Raw genomic sequence first — 10,153 nt, forward strand, 5'->3', positions numbered from 1 at the left:
CATGATTTGACTCGTCATTTTCCCTGTATGTTAAAAATACCCAATGAAGCGCAACGTTTCCTGACCACAGAGGCGTCTGGGACCTTCGTATCTATGCCGCAGGCCCAGCAAGCTCAGGCTGCTTTGTAATCAGTAATACCCACATTGAAATGGAGTTTGGTTGATTTCGAGGGGACGAGCTCTCTCCTGAGACTAGTATTGCTTCACAGTGAGCAGTTTTTGCACAACTCACTTTCTTTGGGCACTGGGGATGTCTTGTGCCATTTACACAGGGACTTGCCACCACTGCTGACAACAATCGCAGCCAGGAACAGGGACACACACACAACGCAAGGAACCTCGGGGTTTTCTCCTTTCCTTTTTTAGGATTTATTTTTACTTATTTGAAAGAGGGAGAGAGAAAGAGAGAGAGAGATCTTCATTAGCTCGTCCACTCCCCAGATGACTGCAACAGCCCTGGCTATACCAGGCTGAAGTCAGGAGCCCTGGGCCTTACTGACAGCATCACAATATTGGCCCCAACACTTTTTCTTTCTTTAGGTTTTTGTAGTTTAAAACTTCCTCTTGTATCTGCTTTATTAATCATAGCAACTGCATTTCTTCTTTTTTTTCTCTGAAGATTTATTCTTATTGGAAAGTCAGATATACAGAGAGAAGGAGAGATGGGAAGATCTTCTGCCTGTAGACTCACTTCCTAAGCGGCTGCAACCGCCAGAGCTGAGCTGATCTGAAGCCAGGAGCCAGGAGCTTCTTCCGGGTCTCTCATGTGGGTGCAGGGTCCCAAGGCTTAGGGCCATCTTCAGCTGCTCTCCCAGATCTCAAGCAGGGAGCTGGATGGGGAAGCAGGGCTGCTGGGATTAGAACTGGCATTCATATAGGATCCCAGCGTGTGCAAGGCGAAGACTTTAGCCACTATGCTATTGTGCAGGGTCCGTGTTCTTTTTTTTTTTTTTAAGATTTGTTTATTTTTATTGAAAACTCAGATATACAGAGAGGAAGATTTGCCGGTTCACTCCCCAAACAGCCACAATGGCTGGAGCTGAGCTGCACCAATCCAAAGCCAGGAGCCTGGAGCCAAGGCTTCTGGCTGTCCTTGACTGCTTTCCCAGGCCACAAGATGGGAAGCAGAGTAGCTGGGACATGAACAGGAGTCCATATGGGATCCTGGCGTGTGCAAGGCTAGAATTTTAGCCTCTAGGCTACAGCCCCAGGTCCAGCAACTGTATTTCAAATTTCTGGAGAATATTTTTTTTAATTTTTTTTTCATTGAAAAGCAAATATGCAGAGAGAAGGAGATATAGAGAGAAAGAGCTTCTAATCACTGGTTCATTATATTGGCCAGTGGCTGTAACAGTCAGATCTGAGCTGATCCAAAGCCAGAAGTTTCCTCCAGGTCTCCCATATGGGCTCAGGGTTGCAAGGCTTTGGTCTGTCATATACTGCTTTCCCAGGCCTCAAGCAGGAAGCTGGATGGGAAATGGAGCAGGTGCAATATGAACCAGCGCCGCTAGAGGATCCTGGCCGCTGCAAGATGAGGATTTAGTCACTAGGTTGTTGTGCCAGGCCCTGAAGAATCTTTATTTATTCCTTGTTTATTCTTCCAATCCTGATGGCACACCTTCCATGTGTCAGGCATGGAGCTTATCAGGATGCCCCAGAGGGGCCAGCACGATGACTAGTTGGCTAGTCTTCCAGCTATACGGGTGCTGGTTCGTATCCTGGCTGTTCTACTTCCCTTTCAGCTCCGTGTTCATGGCCTGGAATAGTAGTGAAGGATGGCCCATAGCCGTGGGACCCTGCACCCATGTGGGAGACCTGGAAGAAGCTCCTGGCATCAGATAGATTTAGCTCTGGTTGTTTCGGTCACTGGGGCAGTGAACCAGTGAACGGAAGTTCTTTCTGTCTCTCCTCTCTGTAAAATCTCATCTGCCTTTCCAATAAAAATAAATAAATCTTTTAAAAAATAATCATACAAGAAAGCTCCCACATCCTCACTCCAGCTTTTTGCTGCTGTAGATCCTGGGAAGGGGTGAGTCCTTGCCACCTGCCACAGGATGAGTTCCCAGCTCCGGGCTCTGGCTTGGCCCAGTCTTGGCAGTTTCCCGTATTTTTGGGGCATCAACCAGTAGGTGATTACTCTATCTGTCTGTTTCTCAGTCTCTAAAATACATTGAAGAACAGAAACATTTTTTTATATATTTAAAGGTAAAATCATGGAATAAGTGAAGTATGTCAGTGACTTCTCACTTCTCCTTTCATTATTGTTTCAGTCCAGTTCTTTCAGTCTTGGCAGCGATGCTTACACTATGCCACCAACGCCTCCCACACTTTCTGTCCACTCAGGAAAGCACCACGACTTCGGACGCCAGCGCCTTCTGCTGCCCCGGAAGCTGTTTCCCCTCCCCTGCCCTGGCCTGACCCTCTTTGGGCAGTATGCATAGTAGATTTCTTCCTGTAAATTTCAGCATTTGATTCATTAAATGCTGCTTTTCTTTTATTATTAGTTATTTTTAAAGATTTATTTATTTTTATTGCAAAGTCAGATATAGAGAGAGGAGGAGAGACAGAAAGGAAGATCTTCTATCTGTTGATTTCACTCCCCAAGCAGCCACAACAGCTGGAGCTGCACTGATCCGAAGCCAGGAGCCTGGAGGTTATTCTGGGTCTCTCACACGGGTGCAGGATCCCAAGGCTTTGGGCCGTCCTTGACTGCTTTCCCAGGCCACAAGCAGGGATCTGGATGGGAAGTGGAGCTGCCGCGATTAGAACCGGCATCCATATGGGATCCTGGTGCGTTCAAGGTGAAGACTTTAGCTACTGAGCTACTGCGCCGGTCCCCTATTAGTTATTTGAGAGTCAGAGTTACAGAGGAAGACACAGACAGAGAGAGTGAGAACCTTCCACGTACTGGTTCGCTCTCTGGATAGCCACAGCAGCCAGGGCTGGGCCAGACTGAAGCCAGGAGCTAGGAGCTTTTTCCACATTTCCCACATGGGTGTAGTGGCTCAATCACTTGGGCCATCTGCTGCATTTTCAGGCCATAGCAGGGAGATGGATCAAAAGTGGATCAGCCAGGACACAACTCGGTGACCACATGGGACACTGGCATCACACGAGCTGGCTTTCCTGGCTAGGCCACAATACCAGCTTCAAATGCTACTTTTTTTTAAACCTTTGTAATACTTCATACACAAGTTGGTTCATGACATCAGAAAAAATAATTCTTGCACTACATGCCAGTGCTGTACCCATCACCACCTGCTCCAGGTGCTGGAGCCGACCTTAATTGACACTTGAGGTGCTGGTGGTGTGTCACAGCCCAACAGGTGGTGACAGGCTGCCTTCACTGATGGAGCCCTACCCCACCTCCCTTGCCCGCGCATCTTCTGAGGAGCCTGACGGTCCTTTCCTCAGGCGTCCCATCTCGCTTTCAGCAGCAGCTCAGACAGTCACCGTCAGTGACAGGCACTGCCATGTGCTATCTTACGGCTCTTCAAAGTTCCACGGAGAACGTGTGTTATGAGACAACTCTGCATGATTTTCAAAAACTTTTTGCACATAAATAGATTGATCCAACTTTTTTGGGAAAAAAAAACTTCACAGTTTTATCTACTTTTAAAAAAATATCTTTTTGGAGGGAGGAGGATGGGGGGATAGAAGAGGTAAAATCCCTGAGCTGAAGGAACTGTATCATGAAAAATAAAAAAATAAATGTCCTTTTATGGGCACATGCCGGAAAGGCAGAGCAATGGAGAGAGCGCGAACGAGTGAGCAAGCGAGCGTCCACCTACTGGTTTGCTCCTTAAATGCCCACAGTCACCAGAACTGGGTCAGAGCCAGGTGTCCAAAACCACAAGCAGCTCTTCCACGTGGCTGGCAGGAGCCCCGGAGGAGCCAGCAGCCTCTGACTCCAAGCAGCATTAGCAGAAACCTGCATCAGAAGCAGGGGGTAGTCGAGGCTCTGCCGCGGGATGGAGATGACTCAAGGAGTGGCTTAACCCTGCACTGCTTTTGCCTCTACGTTTGCCTTGTAGTTCACTTCCCATGCCACTTTTGTTTTTTGTTTTTTTTTTTAATTTTTTTTAAAGATTTATTTTTATTATTTACTTATTGGAAAGGCGGATATACAGAGAGGAGAGACAGAGAGGAAGATCTTCCGTCTGATGATTCACTCCACAAGTGAGCGCAATGGCCGATGCTATGCTGATCCGAAGCCAGGAGCCTCTTCCGGGTCTCCCACGCGGGTGCAGGGTCCCAAAGCTTTGGGCCGTTCTCGACTGCTTTCCCGGGCCACAGGCAGGGAGCTGGAAGGGAAGCGGGGCTGCCGGGATTAGAACCGGCGCCCATATGGGATCCCGGGCGTGCAAGGCGAGGACCTTAACCACTGCGCCACCGCGCCGGGCCCCCCATGCCACTTTTGGAAGAACCCTCACATATAATCCACTGATCATCGAGTTCAGATGAATCAACTCTCACATCTGCAAGGAACCAGATGTGCAGCGTCTCAGTAGAATACAATATTAATCCCGATACAATTTAATCTTGATGATCAAGATCAAAGCTGATCCAGGAAAAAGATTTTATTTACATATATAAAGCCTAGAACAGCTTTTTCATGTTGAAGCACGCAAGATCGCGAAGAAGCTAGAGATTCAGGATTCTGAGCCTAGATTCTGATCGAGATATAAACTCCCGTGAGGTCGTACCTAGTTCCAACTCTTCATTCCTCCACCTGTGGTGCCCGCAATCCCATATGAGCTTCGGTTTGAATGTCAGCCGTTCTCCTTTCAATCCACTTCCCACTAATGTGCCTGGGAACACAGTGGAGGATGGCCCAAGTCCCTGGGCCCCCGCGCACAGGTGTGACACCCAGAAACTCCTGGCTCCTAGCTTCGGATCAGCCCAGCTCTGGCCATTATGGCCATTTGGAGAGTGAACCAGTAGTCGGAAGATCTCTCTCTTTCTCTGTCTCTCCCTCTCTCTCTTTGTAACTCTGACTTGCAAGTAAAATCATTAAATCTTTTTTTTTTTTTAATAAGTACTGTTTCTGCCTTTGTAGTCACAAAGTCAAGGGACTGTGCCCACCTGCCCACAACGTAGTCTTCATTTGAATTCAAATCTCAATTGAAAGAATTTTGCAACCTGGTTGATGCTTTTCCTCTTTCATTTGCTCCTGAAAATGGACATCCTTCAACTGGTCTCCCCTTTCAAAGAGCAAAAAAAAAATTCAAATTATAAAAATGTGGAGAGTTTTCAGAAGGACTGCTCCTTCCTCATTTTGCTGCCAGGTTTCAAATGACCACAGGTGCTGGGAGTTGCTTATAAGCAAATAAGTCACTTTCATATTTCAGAGCAAGGACTCGGGGTGACCCCCGTCACAGTCAAGTTTTAATTAGAAGGTCAGAGGCCAATAGTTTTTTTTTTTTTTTCCCGTATATCCCAGACTTGAGTTTTGTTTCAGTTTTGCCCAAATCCTGCAAGAATGTCTGGAAATTAAATAGGTCAAAAAGTATCGCCGCAATCTCTGGCAGCATTTCTGCAGCAGGCAGGCCGGAGTCCACACCCAAGGATTGTTTAGATTTGCCTCGCATCCTCCAGGATCCTGCTTACGCACCAGTTTCTCTGGAGTAACAGTGTGTGGAGCCAACTCAGTCACTGTGATGCCCCTGGCCTGCCTCCTGGGGCGGGGCCTAACGCGGGCCCCAACAATGCCAGGCTCGGGAACTATTTGCTTCTGAATAGCAGCCAAGAAGTCGAACAATTCTCTCCCTTCCTTTCCATTGCCCTCTTCTTCCTCACGGCTGCCAAGTCTGGACTTTTCCTTGTCTGGAGCCCCTATGGGCAAGGAAATGAACTTTCTTGGGATACGAGAGGCCACTTGACAGAGAATGTACTCTTTGTTCTCGTTCGAATGCCTTTTCCTTGAATGACTTTTTGGTCTAAGGTTTCTGAGGCCCTAACAGCACTTGCTGCCCAATTTCTCCAAAGTTGCCATCAGAAGATTACCAAGGGCTAGGATTCTGAATGCTCTGATTGGGAAACAATGCTTCAGAAAGGGAAAAGAAATGTGCGCTGGCATTTAGTCAGACAATACTATGAGTTGTGTCAGAATCTTTTCTTTCAATTGATTTAAAAAGCCTTCTAACTCTTAGCAACCATGCCCAAAACAAAGGGAACAAATTCTTGTATTTCCCTATAGAAAACAAGAGGACATGGGTCTGATTCTACCACGACCTAGGAAAAAATGACTTCCTCGGGCCACACCCAAGGACACTTCAGTGGGATCACAGCCAAGAGGGATCCAGGTCTTACTGTCCAGGATTAGTTAACCCTTTGAGCAGGTCCCTTGGCTTGCCTGGCCCTTTGCGCGTTCTTTTCTGTAACCACCCCCTGAGGTCCTCTCTGCCCTCAGGAATCTACCCCTAAGGAAACACTGAGCTAGAATCAGAGGTGGAAGCGTCCTGAAAAAGTACAACATCTCCCACATGGACGAAACGGATCTCTGGCAGATAAAAATGTGCGAACACAGTTCGACTCAGCAATTTCACTTTTGGTGTTCTTCCGGGGAAATCTATTAGCCATCCATTCCGAGACAAGAGCATGCTTGTCACAGTGTCTAATTAAAAAAACAAGCATGTCATTTAGAATTCTTTTTTTAAAGATTTATTTATTTTTTATTGCAAAGCAAGATTTATAGAGAGAGGAGGAGAGGCAGGGAGGAAGAGCTTCTGTCCCATGGTTCACTCTCCAGGTGACCGCAATGGCTGGTGCTGAGCTGATCCAAAGTCAGGAGCGTGGAGTCTCCCACGCAGGTGCAGGGTCCCAAGGCTTTGGGCCATCCTCGACTGCTTTCCTACGCCACAGGCAGGGATCTGGATGGGAAGTGGGGCTGCCGGGATTAGAACCAGCACTCATATGGGATCCCGGGTGTGTTCAAGGCGAGGACTTCAGCTGCTAGGCCACCACACGGGACCCTCATTTTAGAATTGTTTTAACATTTGTAAGGCAGTGATAAAAACAGCATAGCATTCTCATGGACTCCATCTGCCTTCCCCACCCATTTCCCTCTCGTTGGTATTAGTAGGATGGGCTTGTCACAGGTTATAAACCAGTATTGGGGTTATTACTAACTAAAATCCATCCTTAATTCTGATTCTCTTACTTTTTCCCTGATGTTCTTTTTCTGTCCTGGAATTCCATCTGGGATGTGGGATTTTGCTTGGATTCCCCAGGTTCTTGGGTTTTCCTTGGTTTTGATGACACTGACAATTTTGAGAAGCAATGGACAGGTGTTTCATAGGATGCGTCTCAGCTTGGTTTTGTTGAAGCTCAAAATTAGTTATGGATACAGTAGGCTTACGAGAGGAAGACCCTTACAGAAGTAAAGAGCCATTCTGGAAGCGTCCTAGCAGAGGTACATGATCTCAATGTGATATTTTAAGCAGGTGGTCTCCTCCCCTCCCCCTCCTCTTCCTCCCCTCCCTTCCTCTTTCCTCTCTTCCTCTCTTTCCTCCTCTTCTCTCCTTTAGATTCATGTATTTTGAGAATCCCAGTGCCGGTGAAGGAGCTGAGCGCAGCGGTGGGCTGCCGGGGGTGTCCTCCCCACAGTCCGGCAGTTTCTAGGAAACAGGTCTCACCAGGCTCCATCTGGTTGTGAGTTAGAGCACTAGAGCACGGAGATCAAGAGCTATGTCATTGTTACTCTCTTAACAAATTGTTTAGAGTTATGGGGGGGGGGGGAGGGAGGAAAAGAGAGACTAAAGAACAAAACCAAATGCACAGGCTGCCGGAGTGAATGGCAGCGTTGGATGCTTTGCTTTGTCCTCCCTGGGGCTTTACATTTTGGAAACACATGTTGCGGTTTTGCTCTGATTATCTTCCCACTTCCTGTGTTCTCTCTGGCTTTCTGTGAAGTCATGCTGCCCTTCCCTGCTGTCTTGCATATGTGTCTGTCCGACTCCTCACTTTCTCCAGCCCTCTGTGGTTTATTTTTCCTAATACTCATTGGCAAGTACCCAACACATTTTAAAAAAAATTTCTCAGGAGATTTTTAGAATCCTGGGTTTCAAATTGTAGCTTTATCTTTCATCAGCTGTGTGACCTGGGGGAATCAGCTAAGGTCCCTTGAGTGTCCCCGTTCAAAGATGAGAAGGACGGGAGTACTGCAAGGGTTAAACGAGATTCGAAGCAAACATGGAGAGAATCTATCCCCGTGCTTGGCACAAGGAGTCAGTTAACCTTGGACATCTCTCACTTCCTGTTCTTCTGCATGTCCTCTTAATACTGTATTGCATCTTATCTCTGAAAACATCAGCCCATGCTAAAGGGCCCAGTCTAAACTTAGCTGACTTTCAGGGTCCTTTTTTTAATGAGTCCGACCAGTCTTTGTGGTCTCGTTACCTTCCAGCCACATTCCATGTATGCATTCTCTCTGGCCACACCAAATTACTAGCTGTTGCTTAAATACATGTTCCTCTCTTTTTTTTCCTCTGTGCCTGTTCAAAGGCTGTTTGCTGGCTCTGGAACTCTTACCGGTTCCAGCCCAGCAAACTCCTTTGCAATGTCTTCAGTGACAGCCTGTGGCCCTGCCCTTCCCCCATGGAAATTTGCTCTCATATTTATGACTGTAAAACCCCCTACAGGACTGTCTCCATCATTCACGAATGTGAGACGGTACTTCAAAATGTTTGGTGGATGGGGGAAAGTAGAATTCAAAGATGGTCTTATTTTGCTGCAGGAAAACGAAAGCCATGGGTAATTTTCATCACATACATTTTTCTCTAAACTGTTTGAAGCCCTTCACGCTGCTCCCTATACTTGGCTTTCAAAACATTTTGTGCCAAAGTCAATTCTCTCTTAACTCCATGACCACTCACAGGTCATCTCCCATATGTATAAGTGTTAAGCATTGGGGATGCCACCTCTAGCGAAGTAGCATTATTTGTTTTTTAACATTTATTATTATTTTAATTGGAAAGGAAGATTTATGCAGAGAGGGAGAAGCAGAGAGAAAGATTCTCCATCTGCTGGTTCACTCTCAAATGGCTGCAGTGGTTGGGGCTCAGCCGATCTGAAGCCAGGAGTTTCTTCCAGGTCTCCCACATGGGTGCAGGATCCCAAGGCTTTGGGACATCATCTGTTGCTTTTGCAGGCCACAAGCAGAGAGCTGGATGGAAGGTGGAGCAGCTGGGACACGAACCAGTGTCCATATGGGATGCTGGTGCTTGGAGGTGAGGGGTTAGCCAGTTGAGCCATTGTACCGGGCCCTAAGTGGTGATATCTTACAAGAGCCAGACCCCAAACTGCTTTTAATCCTTACTGCTTTGCCCCAGAGACAAGTCAGCACTTGAGGTGAGTTTGTGGGACACTGAACAAAATCAAAACATTCTTTTCAGCCACCCCATTGAAAGTCCTAGGACCACCAAGCGTGTCCCCCTTTGCTCTTTAACGAGAACAGCGTCCCTTCCCCAGACAGTGTTGTGTTGTGCTTCCGGAGGCTCAGAAGGCTTCCCTGGCTTTCCACATTCTCCATCTGGAAGAGTTTAGGTCCTGAAGCTGCTGACGGCCGATGAGTCGGCCCGTGATGCCTGAAATCCTTCTCTCTCCAGAGGATGCCTCGGACAAATGCCAAAGGTCACAGCTATTTTTAGGAACACTCAGTTTTGAAAGTCTTACATATATATATGTGGAAATTTCTAAATTTGGTAATCCATACTATTGGAAAATATTTTTGAAAATATTTAGATTTCTGAGTGAACTTTGGCTTACATAGAGGCATTTGTCTCAATGCCAGATGATGCCAAATTACTATGCTGGAGGCCAAATTAGCAAGTAATCTACAAGGAAGTCGGAGGAAAATGCTTTCTATCTCTTATTATTATTATTTTTATCAGCATCATCATTATTATAGGCTAAGCCTAGTTACTGCAGTGTGATATTTTACACAGATCAGACAGGTTCAAACTACTCTTTTTGAGGGGTTTTCCATTTTTTGTTGTTACTGTTTGTCCACATGGCATTTCCTAGCCTGAAGCACAGGAACATTTGGGCTCTGTTGCCTTGAATTCATTGGCATTCTCTTTTGTGTGTTTCCCAGGGATTGTTACAAAAATCATGTGCCAATTGCAGGCTGCTGTCTTTGTGCTTCAAAGTG

This window comes from Ochotona curzoniae, unplaced genomic scaffold (genome assembly GCF_017591425.1).
Source record: "Ochotona curzoniae isolate NIBS_2020 unplaced genomic scaffold, NIBS_Ocur_1.0 contig_3432, whole genome shotgun sequence".
Classification (NCBI taxonomy): domain Eukaryota; kingdom Metazoa; phylum Chordata; class Mammalia; order Lagomorpha; family Ochotonidae; genus Ochotona; species Ochotona curzoniae.